General features: G+C 34.9%; 8 non-coding genes across 8 annotated transcripts; 6 read left to right on the top strand and 2 right to left on the bottom strand.

Moving 5' to 3' along the window:
- The first annotated feature begins 1605 nt into the window (after positions 1-1605).
- On the top strand, positions 1606-1678 carry trnar-ucg (transfer RNA arginine (anticodon UCG)). Its single transcript has one exon. It is a non-coding gene; the product is annotated as a tRNA-Arg (tRNA).
- A 3337-nt stretch (positions 1679-5015) lies between these two features.
- Positions 5016-5088, top strand: trnar-ucg (transfer RNA arginine (anticodon UCG)). The gene has a single exon. It is a non-coding gene; the product is annotated as a tRNA-Arg (tRNA).
- Positions 5089-8426: 3338 nt separating this feature from the next.
- Positions 8427-8499, top strand: trnar-ucg (transfer RNA arginine (anticodon UCG)). The gene has a single exon. It is a non-coding gene; the product is annotated as a tRNA-Arg (tRNA).
- Positions 8500-11451: 2952 nt separating this feature from the next.
- On the bottom strand, positions 11452-11524 carry trnaa-agc (transfer RNA alanine (anticodon AGC)). Its single transcript has one exon. It is a non-coding gene; the product is annotated as a tRNA-Ala (tRNA).
- A 321-nt stretch (positions 11525-11845) lies between these two features.
- On the top strand, positions 11846-11918 carry trnar-ucg (transfer RNA arginine (anticodon UCG)). Its single transcript has one exon. It is a non-coding gene; the product is annotated as a tRNA-Arg (tRNA).
- Positions 11919-14888: 2970 nt separating this feature from the next.
- On the bottom strand, positions 14889-14961 carry trnaa-agc (transfer RNA alanine (anticodon AGC)). The gene has a single exon. It is a non-coding gene; the product is annotated as a tRNA-Ala (tRNA).
- A 321-nt stretch (positions 14962-15282) lies between these two features.
- On the top strand, positions 15283-15355 carry trnar-ucg (transfer RNA arginine (anticodon UCG)). Its single transcript has one exon. It is a non-coding gene; the product is annotated as a tRNA-Arg (tRNA).
- Positions 15356-18712: 3357 nt separating this feature from the next.
- Positions 18713-18785, top strand: trnar-ucg (transfer RNA arginine (anticodon UCG)). Its single transcript has one exon. It is a non-coding gene; the product is annotated as a tRNA-Arg (tRNA).
- The last annotated feature ends 2731 nt before the right edge of the window (positions 18786-21516 follow it).

The following is a 21516-nucleotide window of genomic DNA, read 5'->3' as shown; positions in this document are numbered from 1 at the left end:
ATTTTACTCCTGGAATTGCAAAGTTTTCTTGCCATTCCTTTGGTGTGTTTTTTTTTCCACCAGACCATTTTGTAACTAATTCTGTATCCTCCTCCATGTTCAAGAACAGGTCGTACAGAAGTAGAAAGTGTCAACACGTGTGGAAAGTCAATGAATGAGTCTACAGCATGCATGTCATGTAAATAGACTACAAACAAATTGGCGATTTTACTAAAGCTTAATGGAAGACACCATGTTACATGTAGCTTTATTGCTAACCTTGAAAAATAAACGTCATTTCCATAACATTTCCACAAACTTCAGGAAGGAGTATTTCATTTATGTGTAGAAACGTACGCTTCTTATAAATGTATTAGCAACAGGGAAATGGAAATAAGTAAGCATTCCTTATGTTTTGACAACCGGGAAACAAAGAAGAAACAATTCCTTGTTTTCTGAGAACTAAAAACTGAAATAAGTAACCATTCCTTATTTTCTGAGATCCAGGAAACAAACAAGGAATAAGTAGCCATTGCTTGTTTCTTCATGAGTCTAGAAACAGAAAAAAATACGTATTTCATTAAAAAAACAGGCAAACTGAAAAAGTAACCAACAAGAAAACGTAGCAATCAGTAACCATCACTGTATTTGGAAAATTGGGAAACAGAAATAAGGAATAAGTAACCATTTCTTATTTTTTGGGAAACCGTGTTTCAGAAATAATAAACTATGTACATGTTCTTTGTTGAAAATCTGAAACCAGGAATAAGTGTCTATTACTTATTTCGTGTAAAACAGGGACAAATATAAAAAATTGTAATCATTACTTATTGAAAGAAAATGGAAATAAGGAATGAGAAACCATTACTTATTGATCAAAAGACATCAATCAGACATAAAAAACAAGTAAACACTAACAAGAAATATGTATCCATAATTCATTTATTGAGAAATCTTGAAAAAAATTGAAATATTTAATCATTACTTATTTTGAGAAATCACAAATAAGTAACACGTAAGCATTACTTAATTTTTGAAACGTAAGCAATAAGAAATAAGGAATTAGTAACCATTACTCATTTTTTTTATAAATAAGGAATAAGGAATCAACTTCACGGAGGTGTCTGATTAGCTGACAATGCGTTGCACCTGGACGTGAGCCTCCACGTGTGCAGCCTAAATCAAGGAAAGTAAGCTGCACTGCCAAGACTGGCACACAAATGCCTGGAGACTGGAGAATGCAGGCATCGATCCTGCTACCTCTCACATGCTAAACGAGCGCTCTACCACCTGAGCTAATTCCCCTGACCTCAGAGATAATGCCCACTTCTTCAGTCTTTACATGGAACGTCGAGAGTAAGTTCGTTCCTGTGCTTCAGGCAAGCTTGCATCCAACTGTGGACAACTTACTTTCCACTGTGACAGCCACTATGCCACAATACAAAAATGATTGTCAGGAGCAAAACTTTCAAACTGACAGAAAACTTCAAGGCCTGTCGTGTGACTTGATTTACATGAGCTACAGAAACGTTCTTGAACATATGTATATAACTAAGGATTCATTGAGGTCGGCGTGGCGCATTCGCCTTCCTGAAACATGAAGGGCCGTGTCCCTGTACTGTTGAGGACTGCGTGGCCTAATGGATAAGGCGTCTGACTTCGGATCAGAAGATTGAGGGTTCGAGTCCCTTCGTGGTCGTCTTCTATGTTACGATGACGAAGTTGTGTCTCTCTCCTTTCTGGAGACATTTAATAGGGCCACTTGGTGTTCTAATGTTGCAGAAAGCAATGGTATGTTTGATAACCCTACCACAAACAGTTGATGCCCTGCACCTCGTATAGGGGTTATTCTTCACCAGCGAAATAATCCTTCTGTCTTCTGCCACAGTTGTTTTCCGTTGCCTCTTGGTGTCCTGAGCTCACCAGTGCGTTATTTCTTTTGAAGAAGTTGCCAAATAGTAGATTTTTCCACAGCCAATGTTTTTGCTATCTCTCTCTCACCGGTTTGTTTTGATTTCTAAGGCAAAACTGAAGACAAAACGCCACAAGAACAAAGAGGCACTACTAAAGACAGCTGAAGGCCTTGCAGAGCATCACCAGGGACTAAACCCAGCATCTGGTGATGGCTATGGGTTCCACACTTCAACATTCATTGACTGCAAAGGATCTGCAACCAAGTATTGAAACTAACAATTTAATTCAGGATTATGTTACTTTGTCCAAATACTTTTGAGCACCTAAAATTGGGGGGACACATATAGAAATGGATGTTAGTACCCTCAAATTAAAGATGAAAGACTACACTTAAAGAATATCTGGATTGTTTCCTTTGAAATCCATTGTGGTGTTGTACAGATCCAAAATGATGACAATTGTGTCACTTTCCAAATATTCATGGATCTAATTGTAGGTATGTTTTTCTTTTAAAATACATTTTCTTTGTCTTTTAATGTTTATTCTTTTAAATGTACAATCAGTATCCTGTATTATGTTTTGTACTTAATCTATGTTACCTTCAGTCCTTTGCTGTAAATGCTTTGGCAATACTTGCATAACCTCGCCATGCCAATACAGCCCTTCTGAATTAGAATTTCACAAAACCGTATTCAATTATAATAATATTTGTTGTCAATGTAAATATATGACAAAATAAACCATTACTGTTACTATGATTATGATGCAGCTGTGTTGATTATTATTCTGGACTGACAACTGAAAGGTTGTTGGTTCAAAATCCTGTGTAGAGCACACTTTTACCAGATTGGGCGTTTTGCTCCATATTACCCAGTGAGACCATGCTAATATAATTTGCGTAACACACCGTACATATTGGGACAATGTAATAATTTCAGGCTAGTTGGTCATTAAGAAAAAGTGAAATAAAACGTACAGCCCTTTACATACATTAAAAATACTAGTATTATTATTGTTATAATCAAGCCTAATGAAAACAAATAATAAGCAGAGGAAAATAAACTAATGTGTGTAAGTAATTACAGTATTGTATCTACATGTGCCAGTGAGCATGCATGATGAATTAAAACAGACATAAATGAACAAACTGTAGCTTATCTAATAATGGCATAAACATCATACCGGTGTCTAGTATTATTATTATTATTATTATGATTATGATTATTATTATTATTGTTATTATTATTATTACTGTGATTATTATTATTATGATGATTATTATTATTATACCAGACAGGTATGAGATGGCTTATCATTGTAGTACACCAAGTAAAAAATAGGTTCAACACCATATATAATTTGTTTACGGAAAATAAATATATTATTAAATAGTAGCGTAATATTCATCGCGGTACTCATCTGAAACTGAAAACAAAAAACAACATATCTTTATATAAAGCATAACATGCTTACATGAAGTGTAAGAGGAACTGGCTGTCTTGTAATCCGGTTGTTTATATTTTACTCCTGGAATTGCAAAGTCTTCTTGCAATTCCTTAGGTGTGTTTTTTTTCCACGAGACCATTTTGTAACTAATTCTGTATCCTCCTCCATGTTCAAGAACAGGTCGTACAGAAGTAGAAAGTGTCAACACGTGTGGAAAGTCAATGAATGAGTCTACAGCATGCATGTCATGTAAATAGACTACAAACAAATTGGCGATTTTACTAAAGCTTAATGGAAGACACCATGTTACATGTAGCTTTATTGCTAACCTTGAAAAATAAACGTCATTTCCATAACATTTCCACAAACTTCAGGAAGGAGTATTTCATTTATGTGTAGAAACGTACGCTTCTTATAAATGTATTAGCAACAGGGAAATGGAAATAAGTAAGCATTCCTTATGTTTTGACAACCGGGAAACAAAGAAGAAACAATTCCTTGTTTTCTGAGAACTAAAAACTGAAATAAGTAACCATTCCTTATTTTCTGAGATCCAGGAAACAAACAAGGAATAAGTAGCCATTGCTTGTTTCTTCATGAGTCTAGAAACAGAAAAAAATACGTATTTCATTAAAAAAACAGGCAAACTGAAAAAGTAACCAACAAGAAAACGTAGCAATCAGTAACCATCACTGTATTTGGAAAATTGGGAAACAGAAATAAGGAATAAGTAACCATTTCTTATTTTTTGGGAAACCGTGTTTCAGAAATAATAAACTATGTACATGTTCTTTGTTGAAAATCTGAAACCAGGAATAAGTGTCTATTACTTATTTCGTGTAAAACAGGGACAAATATAAAAAATTGTAATCATTACTTATTGAAAGAAAATGGAAATAAGGAATGAGAAACCATTACTTATTGATCAAAAGACATCAATCAGACATAAAAAACAAGTAAACACTAACAAGAAATATGTATCCATAATTCATTTATTGAGAAATCTTGAAAAAAATTGAAATATTTAATCATTACTTATTTTGAGAAATCACAAATAAGTAACACGTAAGCATTACTTAATTTTTGAAACGTAAGCAATAAGAAATAAGGAATTAGTAACCATTACTCATTTTTTTTATAAATAAGGAATAAGGAATCAACTTCACGGAGGTGTCTGATAAGCTGACAATGCGTTGCACCTGGACGTGAGCCTCCACGTGTGCAGCCTAAATCAAGAAAAGTAAGCTGCACTGCCGAGACTGGCACACAAACGCCTGGAGACTGGAGAATGTAGGCATCGATCCTGCTACCTCTCACATGCTAAACGAGCGCTCTACCACCTGAGCTAATTCCCCTGACCTCAGAGATAATGCCCACTTCTTCAGTCTTTACATGGAACGTCGAGAGTAAGTTCGTTCCTGTGCTTCAGGCAAGCTTGCATCCAACTGTGGACAACTTACTTTCCACTGTGACAGCCACTATGCCACAATACAAAAATGATTGTCAGGAGCAAAACTTTCAAACTGACAGAAAACTTCAAGGCCTGTCGTGTGACTTGATTTACATGAGCTACAGAAACGTTCTTGAACATATGTATATAACTAAGGATTCATTGAGGTCGGCGTGGCGCATTCACCTTCCTGAAACATGAAGGGCCGTGTCCCTGTACTGTTGAGGACTGCGTGGCCTAATGGATAAGGCGTCTGACTTCGGATCAGAAGATTGAGGGTTCGAGTCCCTTCGTGGTCGTCTTCTATGTTACGATGACGAAGTTGTGTCTCTCTCCTTTCTGGAGACATTTAGAAGGGCCACTTGGTGTTCTAATGTTGCAGAAAGCAATGGTATGTTTGATAACCCTACCACAAACAGTTGATGCCCTGCACCTCGTATAGGGGTTATTCTTCACCAGCGAAATAATCCTTCTGTCTTCTGCCACAGTTGTTTTCCGTTGCCTCTTGGTGTCCTGAGCTCACCAGTGCGTTATTTCTTTTGAAGAAGTTGCCAAATAGTAGATTTTTCCACAGCCAATGTTTTTGCTATCTCTCTCTCACCGGTTTGTTTTGATTTCTAAGGCAAAACTGAAGACAAAACGCCACAAGAACAAAGAGGCACTACTAAAGACAGCTGAAGGCCTTGCAGAGCATCACCAGGGACTAAACCCAGCATCTGGTGATGGCTATGGGTTCCACACTTCAACATTCATTGACTGCAAAGGATCTGCAACCAAGTATTGAAACTAACAATTTAATTCAGGATTATGTTACTTTGTCCAAATACTTTTGAGCACCTAAAATTGGGGGGACACATATAGAAATGGATGTTAGTACCCTCAAATTAAAGATGAAAGACTACACTTAAAGAATATCTGGATTGTTTCCTTTGAAATCCATTGTGGTGTTGTACAGATCCAAAATGATGACAATTGTGTCACTTTCCAAATATTCATGGATCTAATTGTAGGTATGTTTTTCTTTTAAAATACATTTTCTTTGTCTTTTAATGTTTATTCTTTTAAATGTACAATCAGTATCCTGTATTATGTTTTGTACTTAATCTATGTTACCTTCAGTCCTTTGCTGTAAATGCTTTGGCAATACTTGCATAACCTCGCCATGCCAATACAGCCCTTCTGAATTAGAATTTCACAAAACCGTATTCAATTATAATAATATTTGTTGTCAATGTAAATATATGACAAAATAAACCATTACTGTTACTATGATTATGATGCAGCTGTGTTGATTATTATTCTGGACTGACAACTGAAAGGTTGTTGGTTCAAAATCCTGTGTAGAGCACACTTTTACCAGATTGGGCGTTTTGCTCCATATTACCCAGTGAGACCATGCTAATATAATTTGCGTAACACACCGTACATATTGGGACAATGTAATAATTTCAGGCTAGTTGGTCATTAAGAAAAAGTGAAATAAAACGTACAGCCCTTTACATACATTAAAAATACTAGTATTATTATTGTTATAATCAAGCCTAATGAAAACAAATAATAAGCAGAGGAAAATAAACTAATGTGTGTAAGTAATTACAGTATTGTATCTACATGTGCCAGTGAGCATGCATGATGAATTAAAACAGACATAAATGAACAAACTGTAGCTTATCTAATAATGGCATAAACATCATACCGGTGTCTAGTATTATTATTATTATTATTATGATTATGATTATTATTATTATTGTTATTATTATTATTACTGTGATTATTATTATTATGATGATTATTATTATTATACCAGACAGGTATGAGATGGCTTATCATTGTAGTACACCAAGTAAAAAATAGGTTCAACACCATATATAATTTGTTTACGGAAAATAAATATATTATTAAATAGTAGCGTAATATTCATCGCGGTACTCATCTGAAACTGAAAACAAAAAACAACATAACTTTATATAAAGCATAACATGCTTACATGAAGTGTAAGAGGAAATGGCTGTCTTATAATCCGCTTGTTTTTATTTTACTCCTGGAATTGCAAAGTTTTCTTGCCATTCCTTTGGTGTGTTTTTTTTTCCACCAGACCATTTTGTAACTAATTCTGTATCCTCCTCCATGTTCAAGAACAGGTCGTACAGAAGTAGAAAGTGTCAACACGTGTGGAAAGTCAATGAATGAGTCTACAGCATGCATGTCATGTAAATAGACTACAAACAAATTGGCGATTTTACTAAAGCTTAATGGAAGACACCATGTTACATGTAGCTTTATTGCTAACCTTGAAAAATAAACGTCATTTCCATAACATTTCCACAAACTTCAGGAAGGAGTATTTCATTTATGTGTAGAAACGTACGCTTCTTATAAATGTATTAGCAACAGGGAAATGGAAATAAGTAAGCATTCCTTATGTTTTGACAACCGGGAAACAAAGAAGAAACAATTCCTTGTTTTCTGAGAACTAAAAACTGAAATAAGTAACCATTCCTTATTTTCTGAGATCCAGGAAACAAACAAGGAATAAGTAGCCATTGCTTGTTTCTTCATGAGTCTAGAAACAGAAAAAAATATGTATTTCATTAAAAAAACAGGCAAACTGAAAAAGTAACCAACAAGAAAACGTAGCAATCAGTAACCATCACTGTATTTGGAAAATTGGGAAACAGAAATAAGGAATAAGTAACCATTTCTTATTTTTTGGGAAACCGTGTTTCAGAAATAATAAACTATGTACATGTTCTTTGTTGAAAATCTGAAACCAGGAATAAGTGTCTATTACTTATTTCGTGTAAAACAGGGACAAATATAAAAAATTGTAATCATTACTTATTGAAAGAAAATGGAAATAAGGAATGAGAAACCATTACTTATTGATCAAAAGACATCAATCAGACATAAAAAACAAGTAAACACTAACAAGAAATATGTATCCATAATTCATTTATTGAGAAATCTTGAAAAAAATTGAAATATTTAATCATTACTTATTTTGAGAAATCACAAATAAGTAACACGTAAGCATTACTTAATTTTTGAAACGTAAGCAATAAGAAATAAGGAATTAGTAACCATTACTCATTTTTTTTATAAATAAGGAATAAGGAATCAACTTCACGGAGGTGTCTGATTAGCTGACAATGCGTTGCACCTGGACGTGAGCCTCCACGTGTGCAGCCTAAATCAAGGAAAGTAAGCTGCACTGCCAAGACTGGCACACAAATGCCTGGAGACTGGAGAATGCAGGCATCGATCCTGCTACCTCTCACATGCTAAACGAGCGCTCTACCACCTGAGCTAATTCCCCTGACCTCAGAGATAATGCCCACTTCTTCAGTCTTTACATGGAACGTCGAGAGTAAGTTCGTTCCTGTGCTTCAGGCAAGCTTGCATCCAACTGTGGACAACTTACTTTCCACTGTGACAGCCACTATGCCACAATACAAAAATGATTGTCAGGAGCAAAACTTTCAAACTGACAGAAAACTTCAAGGCCTGTCGTGTGACTTGATTTACATGAGCTACAGAAACGTTCATGATCATATGTATATAACTAAGGATTCATTCAGGTCGGCGTAGCGCATTCGCCTTTCTGAAACATGAAGGGCCGGGGCTCTCCCTTGTTGATTACTGCGTGGCCTAATGGATAAGGCGTCTGACTTCGGATCAGAAGATTGAGGGTTCGAGTCCCTTCGTGGTCGTCTTCTATGTTACGATGACGAAGTTGTGTCTCTCTCCTTTCTGGAGACGTTTAGAAGGGCCACTTGGTGTTCTAATGTTGCAGAAAGCAATGGTATGTTTGATAACCCTACCACAAACAGTTGATGCCCTGCACCTCGTATAGGGGTTATTCTTCACCAGCGAAATAATCCTTCTGTCTTCTGCCACAGTTGTTTTCCGTTGCCTCTTGGTGTCCTGAGCTCACCAGTGCGTTATTTCTTTTGAAGAAGTTGCCAAATAGTAGATTTTTCCACAGCCAATTTTTTTGCTATCTCTCTGACCGGTTTGTTTTGATTTCTAAGGCAAAACTGAAGACAAAACGCCACAAGAACAAAGAGGCACTACTAAAGACAGCTGAAGGCCTTGCAGAGCATCACCAGGGACTAAACCCAGCATCTGGTGATGGCTATGGGTTCCACACTTCAACATTCATTGACTGCAAAGGATCTGCAACCAAGTATTGAAACTAACAATTTAATTCAGGATTATGTTACTTTGTCCAAATACTTTTGAGCACCTAAAATTGGGGGGACACATATAGAAATGGATGTTAGTACCCTCAAATTAAAGATGAAAGACTACACTTAAAGAATATCTGGATTGTTTCCTTTGAAATCCATTGTGGTGTTGTACAGATCCAAAATGATGACAATTGTGTCACTGTCCAAATATTCATGGATCTAATTGTAGGTATGTTTTTCTTTTAAAATACATTTTCTTTGTCTTTTAATGTTTATTCTTTTAAATGTACAATCAGTATCCTGTATTATGTTTTGTACTTAATCTATGTTACCTTCAGTCCTTTGCTGTAAATGCTTTGGCAATACTTGCATAACCTCGCCATAGGAATACAGCCCTTCTGAATTAGAATTTCACAAAACCGTATTCAATTATAATAATATTTGTTGTCAATGTAAATATATGACAAAATAAACCATTACTGTTACTATGATTATGATGCAGCTGTGTTGATTATTATTCTGGACTGACAACTGAAAGGTTGTTGGTTCAAAATCCTGTGTAGAGCACACTTTTACCAGATTGGGCGTTTTGCTCCATATTACCCAGTGAGACCATGCTAATATAATTTGCGTAACACACCGTACATATTGGGACAATGTAATAATTTCAGGCTAGTTGGTCATTAAGAAAAAGTGAAATAAAACGTACAGCCCTTTACATACATTAAAAATACTAGTATTATTATTGTTATAATCAAGCCTAATGATAACAAATAATAAGCGGAGGAAAAAAAAAACTAATGTGTGTAAGTAATTACAGTACTGTATCTACATGTGCCAGTGAGCATGCATGATGAATTAAAACAGACATAAATGAACAAACTGTAGCTTATCTAATAATGACATAAACATCATACCGGTGTCTAGTATTATTATTATTATTATTATTATTATTATGATTATGATTATTATTATTATTGTTATTATTATTATTACTGTGATTATTATTATTATGATGATTATTATTATTATACCAGACAGGTATGAGATGGCTTATCATTGTAGTACACCAAGTAAAAAATAGGTTCAACACCATATATAATTTGTTTACGGAAAATAAATATATTATTAAATAGTAGCGTAATATTCATCGTGGTACTCATCTGAAACTGAAAACAAAAAACAACATATCTTTATATAAAGCATAACATGCTTACATGAAGTGTAAGAGGAACTGGCTGTCTTGTAATCCGGTTGTTTATATTTTACTCCTGGAATTGCAAAGTCTTCTTGCAATTCCTTAGGTGTGTTTTTTTTCCACGAGACCATTTTGTAACTAATTCTGTATCCTCCTCCATGTTCAAGAACAGGTCGTACAGAAGTAGAAAGTGTCAACACATGTGGAAAGTCAATGAATGAGTCTACAGCATGCATGTCATGTAAATAGACTACAAACAAATTGGCGATTTTACTAAAGCTTAATGGAAGACACCATGTTACATGTAGCTTTATTGCTAACCGTGAAAAATAAACGTCATTTCCATAACATTTCCACAAACTTCAGGAAGGAGTATTTCATTTATGTGTAGAAACGTACGCTTCTTATAAATGTATTAGCAACAGGGAAATGGAAATAAGTAAGCATTCCTTATGTTTTGACAACCGAGAAACAAAGAAGAAACAATTCCTTGTTTTCTGAGAACTAAAAACTGAAATAAGTAACCATTCCTTATTTTCTGAGATCCAGGAAACAAACAAGGAATAAGTAGCCATTGCTTGTTTCTTCATGAGTCTAGAAACAGAAAAAAATACTTATTTCATTAAGAAAACAGGCAAACTGAAAAAGTAACCAACAACAAAATGTAGCAATCAGTAACCATCACTGTATTTGGAAAATTGGGAAACAGAAATAAGGAATAAGTAACCATTTCTTATTTTTTGGGAAACCGTGTTTCAGAAATAATAAACTATGTACATGTTCTTTGTTGAAAATCTGAAACCAGGAATAAGTGTCTATTACTTATTTCGTGTAAAACAGGGACAAATATAAAAAATTGTAATCATTACTTATTGAAAGAAAATGGAAATAAGGAATGAGAAACCATTACTTATTGATCAAAAGACATCAATCAGACATAAAAAACAAGTAAACACTAACAAGAAATACGTATCCATAATTCATTTATTGAGAAATCTTGAAAAAAATTGAAATATTTAATCATTACTTATTTTGAGAAATCACAAATAAGTAACACATAAGCATTACTTAATTTTTGAAACGTAAGCAATAAGAAATAAGGAATTAGTAACCATTACTAATTTTTAAAAAAAATAAGGAATAAGGAATCAACTTCACGGAGGTGTCTGATAAGCTGACAATGCGTTGCACCTGGACGTGAGCCTCCGCGTCTGCAGCCTAAATCAAGGAAAGTAAGCTGCACTGCCAAGACTGGCACACAAATGCCTGGAGACTGGAGAATGCAGGCATCGATCCTGCTACCTCTCACATGCTAAGCGAGCGCTCTACCACCTGAGCTAATTCCCCTGCCCTCAGATGTAAAGCCCACTTCTTCAGTCTTTACATGGAACGTCGAGAGTAAGTTCGTTCCTGTGCTTCAGGCAAGCTTGCATCCAACTGTGGACAACTTACTTTCCACTGTGACAGCCACTATGCCACAATACAAAAATGATTGTCAGGAGCAAAACTTTCAAACTGACAGAAAACTTCAAGGCCTGTCGTGTGACTTGATTTACATGAGCTACAGAAACGTTCATGAACATATGTATATAACTAAGGATTCATTGAGGTCGGCGTGGCGCATTCGCCTTCCTGAAACATGAAGGGCCGTGTCCCTGTACTGTTGAGGACTGCGTGGCCTAATGGATAAGGCGTCTGACTTCGGATCAGAAGATTGAGGGTTCGAGTCCCTTCGTGGTCGTCTTCTATGTTACGATGACGAAGTTGTGTCTCTCTCCTTTCTGGAGACATTTAGAAGGGCCACTTGGTGTTCTAATGTTGCAGAAAACAATGGTATGTTTGATAACCCTACCACAAACAGTTGATGCCCTGCACCTCGTATAGGGGTTATTATTCACCAGCGAAATAATCCTTCTGTCTTCTGCCACAGTTGTTTTCCGTTGCCTCTTGGTGTCCTGAGCTCACCAGTGCGTTATTTCTTTTGAAGAAGTTGCCAAATAGTAGATTTTTCCACAGCCAATGTTTTTGCTATCTCTCTCTCACCGGTTTGTTTTGATTTCTAAGGAAAAACTGAAGACAAAACGCCACAAGAACAAAGAGGCACTACTAAAGACAGCTGAAGGCCTTGCAGAGCATCACCAGGGACTAAACCCAGCATCTGGTGATGGCTATGGGTTCCACACTTCAACATTCATTGACTGCAAAGGATCTGCAACCAAGTATTGAAACTAACAATTTAATTCAGGATTATGTTACTTTGTCCAAATATTTTTGAGCACCTAAAATTGGGGGGACACATATAGAAATGGATGTTAGTACCCTCAAATTAAAGATGAAAGACTACACTTAAAGAATATCTGGATTGTTTCCTTTGAAATCCATTGTGGTGTTGTACAGATCCAAAATGATGACAATTGTGTCACTGTCCAAATATTCATGGATCTAATTGTAGGTATGTTTTTCTTTTAAAATAGATTTTCTTTGTCTTTTAATGTTTATTCTTTTAAATGTACAATCAGTATCCTGTATTATGTTTTGTACTTAATCTATGTTACCTTCAGTCCTTTGCTGTAAATGCTTTGGCAATACTTGCATAACCTCGCCATGCCAATACAGCCCTTCTGAATTAGAATTTCACAAAACCGTATTCAATTATAATAATATTTGTTGTCAATGTAAATATATGACAAAATAAACCATTACTGTTACTATGATTATGATGCAGCTGTGTTGATTATTATTCTGGACTGACAACTGAAAGGTTGTTGGTTCAAAATCCTGTGTAGAGCACACTTTTACCAGATTGGGCGTTTTGCTCCATATTACCCAGTGAGACCATGCTAATATAATTTGCGTAACACACCGTAGATATTGGGACAATGTAATAATTTCAGGCTATTTGGTCATTAAGAAAAAGTAAAATAAAACGTACAGCCCTTTACATACATTAAAAATACTAGTATTATTATTGTTATAATCAAGCCTAATGATAACAAATAATAAACTGAGGAAAATAAACTAATGTGTGTAAGTAATTACAGTAATGTATCTACATGTGCCAGTGAGCATGCATGATGAATTAAAACAGACATAAATGAACAAACTGCAGCTTATCTAATAATGACATAAACATCATACCGGTGTCTAGTATTATTATTATTATGATTATTATGATGATGATGATGAAGATGATTATTATTATTATTATTATTATTATTATTATTATTATTATTATTATTATTACTGTGATTATTATTATGATGATGATTATTATTATTATTATAGCAGACAGGTATAAGATGGCTTATCAATGTAGTACACCAAGTAAAAAATAGGTTCAACACCATATATAATTTTTTGAAGGAAAATAAATATATTATCAAATAATAGCGTAATATTCATTGTGGTACTCATCTGAAACTGAAAACAAATAACAACATATCTTTATATAAAGCATAACATGCTTACATGAAGTGTAAGAGGAACTGGCTGTCTTGTAATCCGGTTGTTTTTATTTTACTCCTGGAATTGCAAAGTCTTCTTGCAATTCCTTAGGTGTGTTTTTCTTCCACGAGACCATTTTGTAACTAATTCTGTATCCTCCTCCATGTTCAAGAACAGGTCGTACAGAAGTAGAAAGTGTCAACACATGTGGAAAGTCAATGAATGAGTCTACAGCATGCATGTCATGTAAATAGACTACAAACAAATTGGCGATTTTACTAAAGCTTAATGGAAGACACCATGTTACATGTAGCTTTATTGCTAACCGTAAAAAATAAACGTCATTTCCACAAACTTCAGGAAGGAGTATTTCATTTCTGTGTAGAAACGTACGCTTCTTATAAATGTATTAGCAACAGGGAAACGGAAATAAGTAAGCATTCCTTATGTTTTGACAACCAGGAAACAAAGAAGAAACAATTCCTTGTTTTCTGAGAACTGAAAACTGAAATAAGTAACCATTCCTTTTTTTCTGAGATCCAGGAAACAAAGAAGGAATAGGTAGCCATTGCTTGTTTCTTCATGAGTCTAGAAACAGAATTTTTTTTTTATTTCATTAAAAAAACAGGCAAACTGAAAAAGTAACCAAATACAAAACGTAGCAATCAGTAACCATCACTGTATTTGGAAAATTGGGAAACAGAAATAAGGAATAAGTAACCATTTCTTATTTTTTGGGAAACCGTTTTTTAGAGATAATAAACTATGTACATGTTCTTTGTTGAAAATCTGAAACCAGGAATAAGTGTCTATTACTAATTTCGTGTAAAACAGGGACAAATATAAAAAATTGTAATCATTACTTATTGAAATAAAATAGAAATAATGATTGAGAAACCATTACTTATTGATCAAAAGACATCAATCAGACATAAAAAACAAGTAAACATTAACAAGAAATATGTATCCATAATTCATTTATTGAGAAATCTTGAAAAAAATTGAAATATTTAATAATTACTTATTTTGAGAATCACAAATAAGTAACACGTAAGCATTACTTAATTTTTGAAACGTAAGCAATAAGAAATAAGGAATAAGTAACCATTACTCATTTTTTTTATAAATAAGGAATAAGGAATCAACTTCACAGAGGTGTCTGATAAGATGACAATGCGTTGCACCTGGACGTGAGCCTCCGCGTCTGCAGCCTACAGCAAGAAAAGTGAGCTGCACTGCCGAGACTGGCACACAAATGCCTGGAGACTGGAGAATGCGGGCATCGATCCCGCTACCTCTCACATGCTAAGCGAGCGCTCTACCACCTGAGCTAATTCCCCTGCCCTCAGAGGTAAAGCCCACTTCTTCAGTCTTTACATGGAACGTCGAGAGTAAGTTCATTCCTGTGCTTCAGGCAAGCTTGCATCCAACTGTGGACAACTTACTTTCCACTGTGACAGCCACTATGCCACAATACAAAAATGATTGTCAGGAGCAAAACTTTTAAACTGACAGAAAACTTCAAGGCCTGTCGTGTGACTTGATTTACATGAGCTACAGAAACGTTCTTGAACATATGTATATAACTAAGGATTCATTGAGGTCGGCGTAGCGCATTCGCCTTTCTGAAACATGAAGGGCCGTGGCCCTGCACTATTCAGGACTGCGTGGCCTAATGGATAAGGCGTCTGACTTCGGATCAGAAGATTGAGGGTTCGAGTCCCTTTGTGGTCGTCTTCTATGTTACGATGCCGAAGTGGTGTCTCTCTCCTTTTTGGAGAAGTTTAGAAGGGCCACTTGGTGTTCCAATGTTGCAGACAGCAGTGCTGTGTTTGATAACCCTACCACATACAGGTTATGCCCTGCACCTTGTATAGGGGTTATTCTTCACCAGCGAAATAATCCTTCTGTCTTCTGCCACAGTTGTTTTCCGTTGCCTTTTGGTGTTCCTGAGCTGACCAGTGCGTTCTTTCTTTTGAAGAAGTTGCCAAATAGTAGATTTTTCCACAGCCAATGTTTTTGCTATCTCTCTGACCGGTTTGTTTTGATTTCTAAGGCAAAACTGAAGACAAAACGCCACAAGAACAAAGAGGCACTACTAAAGACAGCTGCAGGCCTTGCAGAGCATCACCAGGGACTAAACACAGCATCTGGTGATGGCTATGGGTTCCACACTTCAACATTCATTATCTGCAAAGGATCTGTAACCAAGTATTGAAACTAACAATTTAATTCAGGATTATGTTACTTTGTCCAAATACTTTTGAGCCCCTAAAATTGGGGGGACACATATAAAAATGGGTGTTAGTACCCTCAAATTAAAGATGAAAGACTACACTTAAAGAATATCTGGATTGTTTCCTTTGAAATCCATTGTGGTGTTGTACAGATCCAAAATGATGACAATTGTGTCACTGTCCAAATATTCATGGACCTAATTGTAGGTATGTTTTTCTTTTAAAATAGATTTTCTTTGTCTTTTAATGTTTATTCTTTTAAATGTACAATCAGTATCCTGTATTATGTTTTGTACTTAATCTATGTTACCTTCAGTCCTTTGCTGTAAATGCTTTGGCAATACTTGCATAACCTCGCCATGCCAATACAGCCCTTCTGAATTAGAATTTGACAAAACCGTATTCAATTATAATAATATTTGTTGTCAATGTAAATATATGACAAAATAAACCATTACTGTTACTATGATTATGATGCAGCTGTGTTGATTATTATTCTGGACTGACAACTGAAAGGTTGTTGGTTCAAAATCCTGTGTAGAGCACACTTTTACCAGATTGGGCGTTTTGCTCCATATTACCCAGTGAGACCATGCTAATATAATTTGCGTAACACACCGTACATATTGGGACAATGTAATAATTTCAGGCTATTTGGTCATTAAGAAAAAGTAAAATAAAACGTACAGCCCTTTACATACATTAAAAATACTAGTATTATTATTGTTATAATCAAGCCTAATGATAACAAATAATAAACGGAGGAAAATAAACTAATGTGTGTAAGTAATTACAGTAATGTATCTACATGTGCCAGTGAGCATGCATGATGAATTAAAACAGACATAAATGAACAAACTGCAGCTTATCTAATAATGACATAAACATCATACCGGTGTCTAGTATTATTATTATTATGATTATTATGATGATGATGATGATGATGATTATTATTATTATTATTATTATTATTATTATTATTATTATTATTACTGTGATTATTATTATGATGATGATTATTATTATTATTATAGCAGACAGGTATAAGATGGCTTATCAATGTATTACACCAAGTAAAAAATAGGTTCAACACCATATATAATTTTTTGAAGGAAAATAAATATATTATCAAATAGTAGCGTATTATTCATTGTGGTACTCATCTGAAACTGAAAACAAAAAACAACATATCTTTATATAAAGCATAACATGCTTACATGAAGTGTAAGAGGAACTGGCTGTCTTGTAATCCGGTTGTTTTTATTTTACTCCTGGAATTGCAAAGTCTTCTTGCAATTCCTTAGGTGTGTTTTTCTTCCACGAGACCATTTTGTAACTAATTCTGTATCCTCCTCCATGTTCAAGAACAGGTCGTACAGAAGTGGAAAGTGTCAACACGTGTGGAAAGTCAATGAATGAGTCTACAGCATGCATGTCATGTAAATAGACTACAAACAAATTGGCGATTTTACTAAAGCTTAATGGAAGACACCATGTTACATGTAGCTTTATTGCTAACCGTGAAAAATAAACGTCATTTCCACAAACTTCAGGAAGGAGTATTTCATTTCTGTGTAGAAACGTACGCTTCTTATAAATGTATTAGCAACAGGGAAACGGAAATAAGTAAGCATTCCTTATGTTTTGACAACCAGGAAACAAAGAAGAAACAATTCCTTGTTTTCTGAGAACTGAAAACTGAAATAAGTAACCATTCCTTTTTTTCTGAGATCCAGGAAACAAAGAAGGAATAGGTAGCCATTGCTTGTTTCTTCATGAGTCTAGAAACAGAATTTTTTTTTTATTTCATTAAAAAAACAGGCAAACTGAAAAAGTAACCAAATACAAAACGTAGCAATCAGTAACCATCACTGTATTTGGAAAATTGGGAAACAGAAATAAGGAATAAGTAACCATTTCTTATTTTTTGGGAAACCGTTTTTTAGAGATAATAAACTATGTACATGTTCTTTGTTGAAAATCTGAAACCAGGAATAAGTGTCTATTACTAATTTCGTGTAAAACAGGGACAAATATAAAAAATTGTAATCATTACTTATTGAAATAAAATAGAAATAATGATTGAGAAACCATTACTTATTGATCAAAAGACATCAATCAGACATAAAAAACAAGTAAACATTAACAAGAAATATGTATCCATAATTCATTTATTGAGAAATCTTGAAAAAAATTGAAATATTTAATAATTACTTATTTTGAGAATCACAAATAAGTAACACGTAAGCATTACTTAATTTTTGAAACGTAAGCAATAAGAAATAAGGAATAAGTAACCATTACTCATTTTTTTTATAAATAAGGAATAAGGAATCAACTTCACAGAGGTGTCTGATAAGATGACAATTCGTTGCACCTGGACGTGAGCCTCCGCGTCTGCAGCCTACAGCAAGAAAAGTGAGCTGCACTGCCGAGACTGGCACACAAATGCCTGGAGACTGGAGAATGCGGGCATCGATCCCGCTATCTCTCACATGCTAAGCAAGCGCTCTACCACCTGAGCTAATTCCCCTGCCCTCAGAGGTAAAGCCCACTTCTTCAGTCTTTACATGGAACGTCGAGAGTAAGTTCATTCCTGTGCTTCAGGCAAGCTTGCATCCAACTGTGGACAACTTACTTTCCACTGTGACAGCCACTATGCCACAATACAAAAAGGATTGTCAGGAGCAAAACTTTCAAACTGACAGAAAACTTCAAGGCCTGTCGTGTGACTTGATTTACATGAGCTACAGAAACGTTCTTGAACATATGTATATAACTAAGGATTCATTGAGGTCGGCGTAGCGCATTCGCCTTTCTGAAACATGAAGGGCCAGGGCTCTCCCTTGTTGACGACTGCGTGGCCTAATGGATAAGGCGTCTGACTTCGGATCAGAAGATCGAGGGTTCGAGTCCCTTCGTGGTCGTCTTATATGTTACGATGACGAAGTTGTGTCTCTCTCCTTTCTGGAGACATTTAGAAGGGCCACTTGGTGTTCCAATGTTGCAGACAGCAGTGCTGTGTTTGATAACCCTACCACATACAGGTTATGCCCTGCACCTTGTATAGGGGTTATTCTTCACCAGCGAAATAATCCTTCTGTCTTCTGCCACAGTTGTTTTCCGTTGCCTTTTGGTGTTCCTGAGCTGACCAGTGCGTTCTTTCTTTTGAAGAAGTTGCCAAATAGTAGATTTTTCCACAGCCAATGTTTTTGCTATCTCTCTGACCGGTTTGTTTTGATTTCTAAGGCAAAACTGAAGACAAAACGCCACAAGAACAAAGAGGCACTACTAAAGACAGCTGCAGGCCTTGCAGAGCATCACCAGGGACTAAACACAGCATCTGGTGATGGCTATGGGTTCCACACTTCAACATTCATTATCTGCAAAGGATCTGTAACCAAGTATTGAAACTAACAATTTAATTCAGGATTATGTTACTTTGTCCAAATACTTTTGATCCCCTAAAATTGGGGGGACACATATAAAAATGGGTGTTAGTACCCTCAAATTAAAGATGAAAGACTACACTTAAAGAATATCTGGATTGTTTCCTTTGAAATCCATTGTGGTGTTGTACAGATCCAAAATGATGACAATTGTGTCACTGTCCAAATATTCATGGACCTAATTGTAGGTATGTTTTTCTTTTAAAATAGATTTTCTTTGTCTTTTAATGTTTATTCTTTTAAATGTACAATCAGTATCCTGTATTATGTTTTGTACTTAATCTATGTTACCTTCAGTCCTTTGCTGTAAATGCTTTGGCAATACTTGCATAACCTCGCCATGCCAATACAGCCCTTCTGAATTAGAATTTCACAAAACCGTATTCAATTATAATAATATTTGTTGTCAATGTAAATATATGACAAAATAAACCATTACTGTTACTATGATTATGATGCAGCTGTGTTGATTATTATTCTGGACTGACAACTGAAAGGTTGTTGGTTCAAAATCCTGTGTAGAGCACACTTTTACCAGATTGGGCGTTTTGCTCCATATTACCCAGTGAGACCATGCTAATATAATTTGCGTAACACACCGTACATATTGGGACAATGTAATAATTTCAGGCTATTTGGTCAATAAGAAAAAGTAAAATAAAACGTACAGCCCTTTACATACATTAAAAATACTAGTATTATTATTGTTATAATCAAGCCTAATGATAACAAATAATAAGCGGAGGAAAATAAACTAATGTGTGTAAGTAATTACAGTAATGTATCTACATGTGCCAGTGAGCATGCATGATGAATTAAAACAGACATAAATGAACAAACTGCAGGTTATCTAATAATGACATAAACATCATACCGGTGTCTAGTATTATTATTACTGTGATTATTATGATGATGATGATTATTATTATTATTATAGCAGACAGGTATAAGATGGCTTATCAATGTAGTACACCAAGTAAAAAATAGGTTCAACACCATATATAATTTTTTGAAGGAAAATAAATATATTATCAAATAGTAGCGTAATATTCATTGTGGTACTCATCTGAAACTGAAAACAAAAAACAACATATCCTTATATAAAGCATAACATGCTTACATGAAGTGTAAGAGGAACTGGCTGTCTTGTAATCCGGTTGTTTTTATTTTACTCCTGGAATTGCAAAGTCTTCTTGCAATTCCTTAGGTGTGTTTTTCTTCCACGAGACCATTTTGTAACTAATTCTGTATCCTCCTCCATGTTCAAGAACAGGTCGTACAGAAGTAGAAAGTGTCAACACATGTGGAAAGTCAATGAATGAGTCTACAGCATGCATGTCATGTAAATAGACTACAAACAAATTGGCGATTTTACTAAAGCTTAATGGAAGACACCATGTTACATGTAGCTTTATTGCTAACCGTGAAAAATAAACGTCATTTCCACAAACTTCAGGAAGGAGTATTTCATTTCTGTGTAGAAACGTACGCTTCTTATAAATGTATTAGCAACAGGGAAACGGAAATAAGTAAGCATTCCTTATGTTTTGACAACCAGGAAACAAAGAAGAAACAATTCCTTGTTTTCTGAGAACTGAAAACTGAAATAAGTAACCATTCCTTTTTTTCTGAGATCCAGGAAACAAAGAAGGAATAGGTAGCCATTGCTTGTTTCTTCATGAGTCTAGAAACAGAATTTTTTTTTTATTTCATTAAAAAAACAGGCAAACTGAAAAAGTAACCAAATACAAAACGTAGCAATCAGTAACCATCACTGTATTTGGAAAATTGGGAAACAGAAATAAGGAATAAGTAACCATTTCTTATTTTTTGGGAAACCGTTTTTTAGAGATAATAAACTATGTACATGTTCTTTGTTGAAAATCTGAAACCAGGAATAAGTGTCTATTACTAATTTCGTGTAAAACAGGGACAAATATAAAAAATTGTAATCATTACTTATTGAAATAAAATAGAAATAATGAATGAGAAACCATTACTTAATGATCAAAAGACATCAATCAGACATAAAAAACAAGTAAACATTAACAAGAAATATGTATCCATAATTCATTTATTGAGAAATCTTGAAAAAAATTGAAATACAGTGAGGGAAAAAAGTATTTGATCCCCTGCTGATTTTGTATGTTTGCCCACTGACAAAGAAATGATCAGTCTATAATTTTAATGGTAGGTGTATTTTAACAGT

Source organism: Amia ocellicauda, unplaced genomic scaffold (genome assembly GCF_036373705.1).
Source record: "Amia ocellicauda isolate fAmiCal2 unplaced genomic scaffold, fAmiCal2.hap1 HAP1_SCAFFOLD_117, whole genome shotgun sequence".
Lineage (NCBI taxonomy): Eukaryota > Metazoa > Chordata > Actinopteri > Amiiformes > Amiidae > Amia > Amia ocellicauda.
Note: the sequence above shows the minus strand (reverse complement) of the source record. Positions and strands in the feature narration are given on the sequence as shown.